At 38.0% G+C, this 13,745-nt stretch overlaps 1 long non-coding RNA gene and 4 other non-coding genes across 5 annotated transcripts in view; all 5 read right to left on the minus strand.

Annotated features, from left to right (window-relative positions):
* LOC148682782 (uncharacterized) overlaps nt 1–13,745 on the minus strand; it is a 104,483-nt gene that overhangs the window by 10,600 nt on the left and 80,138 nt on the right. The window lies entirely within an intron of this gene.
* Nucleotides 6,420–6,493, minus strand: trnat-cgu (transfer RNA threonine (anticodon CGU)). Its single transcript has one exon. It is a non-coding gene; the product is annotated as a tRNA-Thr (tRNA).
* On the minus strand, nt 6,767–6,840 carry trnat-cgu (transfer RNA threonine (anticodon CGU)). The gene has a single exon. It is a non-coding gene; the product is annotated as a tRNA-Thr (tRNA).
* On the minus strand, nt 7,027–7,100 carry trnat-ugu (transfer RNA threonine (anticodon UGU)). Its single transcript has one exon. It is a non-coding gene; the product is annotated as a tRNA-Thr (tRNA).
* On the minus strand, nt 7,851–7,939 carry trnar-ucu (transfer RNA arginine (anticodon UCU)). The gene is given in 2 exon segments: nt 7,851–7,886; nt 7,903–7,939. It is a non-coding gene; the product is annotated as a tRNA-Arg (tRNA).

The following is a 13,745-nucleotide window of genomic DNA, read 5'->3' on the forward strand; positions in this document are numbered from 1 at the left end:
AGGTCACCAATCAGCTGAAAATATCCCATAACTTTTCAAGTGCTTACCATCCTGAAAGCCAGGGCACATTGGAGAGATTTCATCAGACCCTTAAATCAATGCTTCGTGCATATTGCCTGGAGTTTGAAAAGGATTGGGATGAGGGTGTGCACTTGCTTTTGTTTGCAGCTCGAGAAGTGGTGCAGGAATCTACTGGCTTCAGCCCAGCAGACTTGGTGTTTGCACATAATATCCGTGGCCCTTTGAAATTGCTGCGAGACAATTGGTTGAATGAATCGGAACAAAAAAATATACTGGATTATGTTAGCTCTTTTCGGCACAAGCTACATCGTGCATGTGAACTGGCTAAACAGAATTTAGCAGTTGCTCAATCCAGGATGAAAAACTGGTTTGATAAGAACAGTGTGGACAGACAGTTTAAGCCGGGGGACAAAGTTTTGGTATTTTTACCAATTCCTGGCTGTAGCCTTCAAGCGAGGTATAGTGGACCTTATGTCATTGAAAAAAGGGTAAGTGATAGGGATTATGTGGTTGCTACCCCCGACCGTGTTCGTCGTAGCAGACTCTGCCACATCAACATGATCAAACCTTATTATGATCGTGGGCAAATGATTTCTCAGAGCTCTAAAAAAATAAAAACAGCTTCATCTATGCCTAACACTGAGTGTTCAACTGTCTCAAGTGTGTTACAGGTACAATCATTTTCCGGGTTGTCATCGGGTGCTGACAGTGTCATTGAGAACTCTGAGTCGCTGTCTGATCTTGAAGCTGGCGGCGACATTGAGAGTCCATCCGTGGCTACAGTTCAAGGATGTTTAAAAAATTCTGAGATGCTTGCTAATCTTGACTCTTGTTTTTTGCATCTTTCTGATTTACAGAGAACAGACATATTTAAATTAATTAAGTGTCATGTTTCCCTGTTTTCAGATGTTCCATCTCAGACTCATGTGCTGCAGCATGACATCGATGTTGGTGCTAATGCTGCGATTAAACAACATCCATACCGCGTCAACCCTGTGAAACGTCAGCGACTACAAAATCAAGTCAATTATATGTTGGCGCATGGTATTGCAGAACCTAGTATTAGCTCATGGAGCTCGCCCTGTCTTTTGGCTATGAAGTCTGATGGATCTGAACGTTTCTGCACGGACTTTAGAAGGGTTAACAGTGTCACAAAACCTGACTGTCACCCTCTTCCTCGTATGGAAGACTGTGTTGACCGTGTGGGGTCGGCTGTGTTTGTGACAAAGTTAGACCTTCTTAAAGGATTTTGGCAGGTGCCGTTAACTCAACGTGCAAAGGAAATCTCGGCATTTGTTACACCTGATGCCTTCTTACAGTATACAGTAATGCCTTTTGGGGTACGCAATGCGCCCGCAACATTTCAGCGGTTAGTTAACTGCGTGTTGGGGGGAGTGCCAGGATGTGAGGTGTATTTAGATGACATCGTTGTTCATTCAAAAACGTGGCAAGAACACATCCATCAGTTGACACAGGTTTTTGAGAAACTGACTGATGCCAATTTAACAGTTAATTTGGCCAAATGTGATTTTGCAAAAGCAACGGTAGTTTACTTGGGTAAGATTGTGGGCAGTGGCATGGTAAAACCAGTACACGCCAAGATTGAGGCTATCACGTCATTTCCAGTCCCTTCCACACGTCGCGAATTACAGCGCTTTCTGGGAATGGCGGGATATTACCGTAATTTTTGTAAAAACTTTTCGACAGTAGTTTCTCCTCTCACCGACCTATTAAGTCCGAAGTCGGTTTTTAAATGGTCACCGGAATGTCAACATTCTTTTGAGTCACTTAAACACCTTTTAATGCATGCACCCGTCTTGGCGGCTCCAGTGTACGACCGTACATTCAAATTGGCTGTTGATGCTAGCGATGTAGGGGCAGGCGCTGTGCTTTTGCAGGATGGGCTTGATGGAGTTGAGCACCCAGTGTGCTACTTTTCAAAAAAATTCCAGAAACATCAAAAAGCATACTCCACAATCGAAAAAGAAGCTCTGGCGCTGGTTTTGGCCCTTAACAATTTTGAGGTTTATATTGGATCTTCATCTTATCCAATAACAGTCTACACTGATCACAACCCTCTCATCTTTATTCATAGAATGCGTAATTCTAACCAACGCTTAATGAGATGGGCTTTGTTTGTCCAAGCCTTTAACTTGGACATGAAACATGTTGCCGGTAAAAATAATGTGCTGGCCGATGCGATGTCACGTATTACCATATGGTGATGGGTGGTGTTTATTGTATTTTTGTTTTGTTTACCAGTCACCATTTTGGGGGTGGAGGTGTTGCGTGTGGCGTTCACTCCTGCCATTAATAATTACTTTCGATTGATCTTGTTTGTCCTTTTCCCTTTTCAGTTTTCTATTGGTTAACCTGGTGGCGTCAGGCCTTTAAAACAAACGGAAGCGGACTTCTACGCCTCTCATTCCTCCACGTCACCACAGTCTTTGACGGCTTTATTGTTGTGTTCTCCTTTATGCTTTCCTTTTGATATTTGTTTTGAGTGGGGAGCTCCAACCTGCTTTAGGTTTGTTTGGTTGTTCTTTATTATGTTGTTGGGCTCCCCATCTCTTGTCAATTTGGATTGTTTTGCTGGTTATGTTATGTTAATAAATAATTTAGCTGGAGCCTTTTGGCCGTTGTTTATTATGTTACGTTGTCTTTTGGTCACGAGTCTTATTTAAGTTAGGGACCGTAACACTATACAATACAGAATCATCAGAATGCAGCATGGACCAAACTTTATTTTTAGATGATCTTTTGATTCCTTCTATAAGCATTGAAGCAAAAAAAGAACAGGAGGAACCTCTAACTAGTAAAGAAATTTTAAATGCTATTGTGAATATGAAAAGTGGTAAAACAGCTGGACTAGACGGGATACCAATTGATATATATAAAGCCTTTAAAGATAAATTAGCAGTTCCTTTGTTAGAAATGTATGAAGAGTCGATGTTGGAGGGCTGTCTTCCTCCTTCTCTAAGAGCTGCATTAATAACACTCATTCCTAAACCCCATAAACCCTTAGACAGATGTGAATCATATAGGCCAATTTCGTTAATGAACTCCGATGCCAAAATTATAGCCAAGATTTTAGCCCTTCGATTGGAAGCTCATCTACCGTCCCTAATAGGAATGGACCAAAATGGCTTTGTTCGAAACAGACAGGCCTTTCATAACATCAGGCGAGTACTAAATATCGTTCATGAGATGAATGGCTCTAAAGATACAGGTATTTTATCGTTAGATGCAGAAAAAGCATTTGACAGAGTCGAATGGTCCTATTTATTTGACATACTCAGCCGTTTTGGATGTGGACAGAATTTTTGCCAGTGGGTGAAGACCTCAAAGTCCAACTGCAGAAGTAATTACCAATAACTTAATCTCCAAACCATTTAATCTATATCGTGGCACACGTCAAGGCTGTCCACTTTCTCCTTTATTATTTGTAATGACTTTGGAACCTTTGGCAATAGCAATTAGAACTCACCCATCTATAAAGGGAATTGAAATTGCAGGTGTAGAGCATCGGATATCTCTCTACGCAGACGATATTGTTTTATTTTTAACAAAACTTAAAGATTCAATACCAAATCTTAACAAATTGATTCATAAATTTGGAAAATTTTCAGGTTACAAAGTTAACTATTCAAAGTCATCTATCCTCTTTCTTAATGAACAGGAGAGACTAAATCCAGTAATACAACACCCTTATGAAACTTCTGTAGACGGATTTGGATATTTGGGAATCAAAGTTACTCCATAAGTAAAAAATCTTATCTCAGCCAATTATACTCCTCTGATAACTCAGGTAAACGAAAGTTTGAACAGATGGATGTCTCTTCCTCTCACTATTGGAAGGGTGAATACCATTAAAATGAATATTCTCCCTAAATTTCTATATTTGTTTCAGTCAATCCCCCTGACCCCTCCTCCTTCCTTTTTCTCAAATATGAAAAAGGCATTTATTAAATTTATTTGGTATAATAGACGCTCAAGGCTTCGCTTATCACTCCTGTATCTTCCTTATGAACGAGGCGGGCTGCGACTCCCTAATCTTTTTTGGTATTTTAAGGCAGCTCAGCTAAGATCTGCATGTTATTGGTTTGCTGGCTCACCTAGCATTCCATGGATACAGATTGAAAGAAAATGTACAGGCAATTTGAGTCTTGACACATATTTATACTCTGATTCTTTAAAGAAACTCAAACAAAATACATCTAACCCATTTGTGAGAGCCACTATTTTATCATGGCATGAGTCACAGGTTGAGCTGGGAGAAACCCCGGTACTTTCTAAATTCTCTCCCATTTGGGGTAATGCATTATTCGTACCAGGGAAATCAGACAAGGGTTTTAAGCTGTGGTTCCAGAAAGGCTTGCAAAAGATATCAGATCTTTATGAAGATAATATATTGATGTCCTTTGAAACCTTAAAGGAAAGATATAAAATTCCTCAGTCTCATTTTTTTAAGTATCTTCAGATCCGTAATTTTATAAGATCTAAAAATCATTCATATCAGTGTCCGACCCTAAGTAGTTTAGAAGAAATTGCAGTTAAAGATCCCAGTGCCAAATACAAAATTTCTACACTATATAGCAAATTTGTTAATTCTTCCAAAGAATCTACAAATCATAAAAGACTGGCTTGGATTGAAGACTTTCAAATAGATATTACAGAAAATGAATGAGAAGAAAGTTGTCTTCAAGCGCAAACATTATCAATCAATACCCGTTTTAAATTAATCCAATATAATTGGGTAATGAGAACATATATAACACCAGAAATGTTAAATAAATTTAATAGAAATATTCTGGACATTTGTGGAAAATGTTTGACTTACAAGGGCACACTGTTCCATTGTGTTTGGCAATGTGAGCACTTGCAATTCTTTTGGAAAGAAATAATTGGTGTAATCTCTAAAACTATTGGTAAAGAATTCCCTGTTTGCCCTAAAATCTGTATCCTTGGTCTTTTCCCACCTGCCTTATCGCTGAAGTCATATGAACAGAAGTTTATAAATCTGTGTCTATTACATGCGAAGCGCCTGATTGCCATTCACTGGAAAAGTACTCATGCTCCATCTTTGTCACTTAAGGAAATGTCTTCCTGTATAGCAATGGAAAGGTTGACTTATTCAATCAAACAAAAAATGCACATATTCTACAAGATTTAGGACTTCTTCCTTCATTTTTTAAATAACAGTGCACTGACTGTTTAGTAATCCCAAACAATGTGACTGTTAAAATACACTGTGTTTGTAATGACTAACTTTAATATACTTTCACTGGAATGTATATGTTGAAATGTAAATTTTTTAATGGTATTTATTTTTTATATATTTTTAATTTTTAACAAAATTGCCCTTTTTATTTTTATCTTTAATTTTATTTTAGTTAATCTTTATTTTTATTTATTTGTTTTTGTATTACTTTCCTCGCATGAGAATGCATTTTTTTATTCTATTCCTTTCTTTTTTTAATTTTTATTTTTATTTTGAACGTCGGGATGGGGCGGGAGTTCTTTGATTGGTATTTGGTTACTAATACAGTAAGAATGTATCACACCTTTCTGAAACAATAAAAGTGTTAAAAAAAAAAAAAAAGAAAGCCACTCTCCCATAATCTGAGGGAAAGGTGCAGTTTGGATTTGAACCTAGCACCTGCTGTTCCCAAGACAGGTGCTCTGGCCAACTTAGTCTTAACACTAAAAGAAAAAACCTCTGGATACGATACTTCCAAACGCAGTTTCATCTAAGACAGTGGGGGGGAAGCAAAATTTACTGTGCTTTCTACTCAGTTACTTTGCACATGCATAAAGAGGCTCTTGTACGACAAATCCAAAAGGCGTGATCTCAACAATAGGTGGCAGTTACTTTTCCCCAAAACCACAGGTTGCCGACGAGTCATTCCTCAAGCCCACTAGGCCCTACACCGTTTTCTAATCTCCCTTATTTAAAACAGCTCAATTAAGTCATCGGCTTTATTGTAGAGTACCCCTAGTATCTGAGCCTGCACTGCGCAATGAAAGAAAGAAGCAAAACGGGATGGACAGATGCCTAAAATGTTAGAAACGCACCACACCTTAAGTCAGTGAAGAAAAAGAGCAAAGCTTCCGACTCTGGTGGGACTCAAACCCACAACCTTTGAATGGCTCAGCTCACAGCCTAGAAGTCCAATGCACTATCCATTGCGCCACAGAGCCTAAGTGCTCTGCTTCCTCTAGAACTGTTGGACAGAAAGCACTTTTTAGTACTCTCTGGCCCATGAAAGAACAGCCTACTGCGGACAAGGCACTGCTGGAATTCAAAGCCAGGATCTCCTGTTTACTAGACTGCTAAACATCCCGCTGCGTAAACACTCGTTACTCTTAACAAAAAGCAAACACGAAACCTGTACATTAGGCACTGCTGGGATTTGAACCCAGGATCTCCTGTTTACGAGACAGGCGCTTTGACCAACTAAGCCACAGCACCAAACGACCTCGACACAGACTAAATGTTTAATTCCAAAAAAAAAAAAAAAACTAACAACGGTAGCGCTGCATGTGGGAATGTCTGGACTTGAAATATTAAAGTCCAATTGGTTAGGCATTACCACACTATGCTATATAAAGGCATCGTCCAAAGCCCTCTTGAACGAGCAGCGTTCTTAAGGATTTGAGCTTTGTTAAGAAACCGACTGCTAAACATCCCGCTGCGTAAACACTCGTTACTCTTAACAAAAAGCAAACACGAAACCTGTACATTAGGCACTGCTGGGATTTGAACCCAGGATCTCCTGTTTACGAGACAGGCGCTTTGACCAACTAAGCCACAGCGCCAATGCTGAATAGGAGGCAAGAAGTATTTGCACACAGAGACTAAAAAATGACAGCAAGTCTTAAAATGGCAAGCAAAGAGGTTGTTTAACTCTATTTGTCGCACTATTCATTATGCCTCAAAGCTATACAATTTTATAATTCATTCCGGTGAGCTCTATAAAACAAGCACACGCACCACCTGGACTAAGGCGCTGCTGGGATTTGAGCCCAGGATCTCCTGTTTACAAGACAGGCGCTTTGACCAGCTAAGCCACAGCGCCACGGAAATTCACAGTAAGAGACATTTACCTGATAACAAAAATCGAAGAAGAAAAAATAATACACAACAAAAACCAGCATGTCAGGATGCAGAAAATGCTGACAAGCCGGACGTGGTCTTTTAGAGTCTGGATGATCATGTCTCAAGCCTGACCATGTCATCCAAACCCAGAGTCAGCTCGGAAAATGGAAATCAGGACAAACATATGCTATCGGCCATTGAAAGAGTTTCAGATCAGAAAGCCACTCTCCCATCATCTGAGGGAAAGGTGCAGTTTGGATTTGAACCTAGCACCTGCTGTTCCCAAGACAGGTGCTCTGGCCAACTTAGTCTTAACACTAAAAGAAAAAACCTCTGGATACGATACTTCCAAACGCAGTTTCATCTAAGACAGTGGGGGGGGGGGAAGCAAAATTTACTGTGCTTTCTACTCAGTTACTTTGCACATGCATAAAGAGGCTCTTGTACGACAAATCCAAAAGGCGTGATCTCAACAATATGTGGCAGTTACTTTTCCCCAAAACCACAGGTTGCCGACGAGTCATTCCTCAAGCCCACTAGGCCCTACACCGTTTTCTAATCTCCCTTATTTAAAACAGCTCAATTAAGTCATCGGCTTTATTGTAGAGTACCCCTAGTATCTGAGCCTGCACTGCGCAATGAAAGAAAGAAGCAAAACGGGATGGACAGATGCCTAAAATGTTAGAAACGCACCACACCTTAAGTCAGTGAAGAAAAAGAGCAAAGCTTGCGACTCTGGTGGGACTCGAACCCACAACCTTTGAATGGCTCAGCTCACAGCCTAGAAGTCCAATGCGCTATCCATTGCGCCACAGAGCCCAAGTGCTCTGCTTCCTCTAGAACTGTTGGACAGAAAGTACTTTTTAGTACTCTCCGGCCCATGAAAGAACAGCCAACTGCAGACAAGGCACTGCTGGAATTCAAAGCCAGGATCTCCTGTTTACTAGTCAGGCACTTTGACCAACTAAGCCACAGCACCAAACGACCTCGACACAGGCTAAATGTTTAATTCCCAAAAAAAAAAAAAAAACTAACAACGGTAGCGCTGCATGTGGGAATGTCTGGACTTGAAATATTAAAGTCCAATTGGTTAGGCATTACCACACTATGCTATATAAAGGCATCGTCCAAAGCCCTCTTGAACGAGCAGCGTTCTTAAGGATTTGAGCTTTGTTAAGAAACCGACTGCTAAACATCCCGCTGCGTAAACACTCGTTACTCTTAACAAAAAGCAAACACGAAACCTGTACATTAGGCACTGCTGGGATTTGCACAAAGGATCTCCTGTTTACGAGACAGGCGCTTTGACCAACTTTGGAGGCAAGACGTATTTGCACACAGAGACTAAAAAAAGAGTCTGGATGATCATGTCTCAAGCCTGATCATGTCATCCAAACTGTTGGAATATCTATCTCTATTCCATGCTTGTTCAAGAGAAAAGGTCAGGAGAGGGTTTTCTTCAATGCCAAAAATATTAGTAATTTATTAGATACAAATGAATAGTTCGATGTCAGAGCTCTGGGTTACGTTACCCCAATGCAATACAAGAATTACATTCAAGAGGTTCGCAACTGACTTACATTTCCTGACTCCAGTATATATATACACAACTGATCTTAACAGGTGGAGTTTTGGTTTAACGTCACTTATCAGTCATTCTGCAGTCCCTTGGCTCTTTGCAACCCCTGGACATTACTTCCTCTTTCTGCAACCTTTCTCTGCATACCAGAACTGAACAATTACGTGCATCTTTAATATATTTCACAACTTCTACAAGCATCAGGACAACTTGTGACATGTCTAGACTATAGTTCTGGAACAAAGGCTCCCACCCTCAATTTATTCTTATTCTGCTTTTCCACTTGTCAGCAGTTCTTCTAAAAAGTATGCAGCACAGTAAAAAAGAGGAAGTTTGTCTGGTCAAGACGTTTTATAATACAAAAGAGATAGATTGATTAATCTGTTTTTAGTCTAAACATTTTTCTTATAAAAAATAATAAAAAGAATAAAAATAAAAATAAATTCCTTTTCTCCAACAATTCCCCTTTTCTGCTCCTCTCTGGAGCAGACAAAAACAAAATCAGATAATCAAATCCCCACAAAAATGTCCAATTGTCATTACTGCAGGACTTTGCCTAAATCCCTGTTTTACCTCTTATTCAAAACAATCTTTAACATCCTAGTGCTCCTTCATTATGTTAAATGATGCCCAAAAACCCTTTTAACTCAATTTCTTTAACTTTTCTGGATTCAGTTTATAATTTTCACACTCTTGGTTCTCCTCTTCGGTGGTGCAGTCTCTTCCTTCTTGAAGTCACTCCGATATCTTCTTTTGCTAAGGATTATACTTGCTATATTCAGGCTTATTAATCCCAACACTCTTATTAACTTCCAATTATCCCATAATTAAAATTTTCCATTCTTATATACTTTATCAATAAAGGTAATTAATTTTTTCTTCTTCTTCTTCCCCACCAAAATTAAAATAAGAATGAGAATAATAAAAATGTAAATAAAATTTAAAAACTCCAACATTTAAAAAATAAAATCTGATCTAAAGGAAATGCACTCCCATTGAAAATCCCACAGTATGAATAAAATCTACACAGCAAATTTTAGATAGTAGATTTAACTACCTTAGAGTTAAAATTAACACTCCCAAAGAGTTTATATGGGAACCACTATAAGTGTTAAAAATAACACTTTTGAAAGTGTTAACATTGTCAACACCAAGAGAGTGTTAATTAGCAAACTCTTATAGTGTAAAATATCTGTTAAATTTCCGAAAAAATACCAGCAGCTGTGGTTGCCAGAATCTTTCTGTGAAAAACATGGAAGTTTTATATAACTGTATAAATTTACAAAAAGTAACCATATTTCATGAACTTATACATTGTTCATTTTACAATATCATAGCTGAGCGCACAAAAATTTAAGGTCTTTAGATGCAATAATGTTTTCATGTATGATTGCAATTAGCAAACAGATTTTGACTGCATTAGTAACTACACAGTTACCTTTAAACAAAAGAAGATGCAGCATAACATCAAATATTCTCAGTTCATCTTGGACTTGAACAGAGACGCTATTATCCTCCACAATGGTGACACAAAAACCTGTTTAGCAGTTTTTTTTTTTTTTTTTTTTTTTTTAGATTTTACGGAAAAATACCAGCAGCTGTGGTCGCCAGTAATCTGCTGTTTTTAACATTCATAAATTCAGTTTACAGAATATTTCTGTTAAAAGCACATTCAACAGTCTGTATTTTTAATCGATCTCACACTGCAAATTTTAGATTTAGTAGATTTAACTACCTTAGAGTTAAAATTAACACTCCCTCAGTGTTTATATGGGAACCACTATAAGTGTTAAAATAACACTTTTGAAAGTGTTAAATTTTTTAACACCCAGAGTGTTAATTAGCAAACTCTTATTGTGTAAAATATCTGTTAAATGTATGTCAAAATACTGGCAGCAGTGGTTGCCAGTAATCTGCTGTTTTCAACATTTTACATTCGTAAATTCAGTTTCCAGAATATTTCTGTTAAAAACAAATCCCACAGTCTGTATTTCTCATTCGAACACACGTAAGCCTTAAATTCCAGAGCAAAATCCTCACTAGTGTCCTCACTACAGAGGGCTGAACACTCAGTGATGAAGTTAATGAGACAATTAAGTGTCTAATTAAAGGAGGATTGAGAATTATTGATGAACAACTGTTAACAAGCAGAATCACTGAAGGACAGAAAATCATAAGCCAAAACCAAAGATGAAATCAACTGAGAAAAAAAACTAAATAAAATAGTAATCAATAAAAATAAAACAAATTACACAGTAAAAAAATGTCATTTTTTAACATCTTTAAAAAAAACTCATCAAATAAACAACTTATCATGGAGCTTCACCTATTACTGACCTGATTTCTGTCATGTGAACAAAAGCCCTTAATGAAATTTCTGTTGTTCATTTGAAGTCACATTTGATGGAGGAGAGAGTCTGCTTTAGTCAGGCTCTTCAACTTCTTACTATAAATGTCTTTAATTTGGCTGCTATAGTTAGTGTTAATTACACTATTTTTACATATAGCATGGAAAGCCTAAAGAAAGTTAAAGTATCAGTCTAAAGAGATTATTTATGATAACATAGCCTTCCAATCCTGCTTGTTTTCTAATTCAATATCATATGTGATATGTGTGAGAAATAAATAATATGCTTAAATGGAACCACTGAAACTCCAATAATATAAAACCAATATTTACAATAAGAATGTTTGATCTATGGCAAAACTTAAAAACACACAGACATCAACAGTTAGTCTTTGAATCTCAATAATGGTGACAAACAAAAAAATAAAAATCAAGTAAAAAAAAAAAACTCTACTGAAATATCACCTCCCAAAAACAACACAAAATAAAGGAAAAGAAAGAGATTGTAAGAACATAAAGCTGCATAATTTATTCATGCTGCAATGCATGCTGGGAGCTTTGTACTATGCAGCTTTTTTTTTTTTTTAGCAACCACGGTTGAGGTTCATATCCTGATTCTTGATGCCTGTGTGTTATCTGAGCAAGCTAGAGCTTGAATGTTTAGTGCATGACACTCTAATTATTAATTGCATCCTATTTTTTTGTTGTATCTTCTATGAAGAGCAGCAGACTGCCAGGAGTATTGTCCCATGCAGTTTTAATATAACTATATTTGCATATCTTTATGAATCAACTCATTAAACACCTGAAATTATATCTATAACCATTAAGCATATACAGTATAGTTTCTCTTGATCTTTCTTGCTATAGCTGACGAGTTTTAGAAACACAGCTATAACAGTCAGAGAAACATTAGGATATAAGAGTAAAGCTTCAAGAGCTCAAATAAGCAGCCTCTGATCTCTATGATGGTGAGGTCAAATGAAATATTTTTAATAAAAAAAAATATAAATCTCTGTTCATTGTCAAATATTCTTACAGAAATGAAGTCAAACTGTAATCAGTGAAGCTGCTTATGCTATTATTTAATGGAGTTGTTTAATTCTCTGTTTTAATTCAGTTGGTTTGGTGTGAGGCTGTGTCTGTAGTTTTATTTCTTCCTTCAGTTTCTTATTCCTTCAGTGATTGTGCTTGTTTACAGCAGGTGTTCAACAGCAGGTGTCTGAATTCACTTATTTGTGGTCATTCACTCTGTCTAGTGGACTAAACTAATTGACTAATTTAAGGGCCAGGTGAATGAGGGTGTGGCGAGATTTCAGACACTCTGATTAGTTTCTCAAATACAAGGGTTTTCTACAAAGGTAGATACATGTTACTCTGTGTGACAAGGAGGCAAATCAGCTTCTAACGCCGAGAGGGTTATTTTACCTTTATCTAACACTAGAATTTTAACACTTTACTCTGAATTACCACAACACTTGAAATTTAACACCAATGAATTTGCTGTGTATGTTTTTGTGTGTGTGTGTGTGAGAGAGTCTGTATTTGTGTTTGTGTGTGCACGGCATACAGTGTGTGTGTGTGTGTCCATGTGCATGTGTGTGTGAGAGAGAAAGTCTGTTTGTGTGTGTGTGTGTGTTTGTGTGTGCGTGCTTTCGTGCGTGTGTGTGTGTGTGCATGCTTTTTGTGCGTGTGCGTGTTTGTGTGCGTGCGTGTGTTTGTGTGCGTGCGTGCGTGTATGTGTGTGTGCGCGTGTGCCTGTGTGTGTGTGTATGTGTTCACTGTTATGTGTGTGTGCGTGTGAGTGTGTGTGTGTGTGTGTGTCAGTCTTCATCAGTGTCATCATTGATGTTGATGAAGTGTCCTCCAGGATGCTGCTGTGTTCAGATCAGCTCATTCTTGTCTACAGATTGATCTTCTTCATTGTTTCTCTGTTGTTTGAGCACAAATAATAAAAGTCAATGTCAAATCCACTGCTGATATTAGAATGTGATGATAAACATGGAAATGTCTGAATCCTGTCTGAATCTCTGTCAAATCTTGAATCAACTGTAGAGAAATCCAGCAGCTCAATGAATAAAGGAGAAATGAAGTGTGACGTTTGTTTCTGCTCTTCTGATCTTCTTCATGATTTGACTTGAACTGAACAATAAAAACACATTTATTCCAGTATTTATTGATCTGTTCATGTTAGTTGATGACAGTAAAGTTGTTCTCTGTTAGTTCTTGTTGACTCTCAGTGCATTAACTGATGTTCACAAGCACAACTGTGGATTATTAATGCTTAATAAAGCAAATAAATCAAGCTCAGTAATGTCTGTGTCCAGTAATAAGCCTGTAACTCTTGACTAGATGAGGAGTTTTCAGTGTTAGATTGACTAAAGTAGGAAAACACACAGTTTAGCTGAAGCTTTCCTGCTGCGCTCAGAGAAATAAAGGCTTCTGTTCCATCAAGACCAACACAGAGACACTGAGGACGAGCTTCTGAACACAGACCAGACGCTCTCTCAATCACAACACACACAGCACACACACATTCAGCACGTCTGTGGACACATCTGCACATTCAGCCACAGTTACACACACACACACACACACACACACACACACACACACACACACACACACACACACACACACACACACACACACATACTGGTTTTTGTGGTATAGAAGGACTTTGATCACCAAAAAAGTTG

Source organism: Danio rerio, chromosome 4, assembly GCF_052040795.2.
Source record: "Danio rerio strain M-AB ecotype USA chromosome 4, GRCz13ab, whole genome shotgun sequence".
Classification (NCBI taxonomy): Eukaryota; Metazoa; Chordata; class Actinopteri; order Cypriniformes; family Danionidae; genus Danio; species Danio rerio.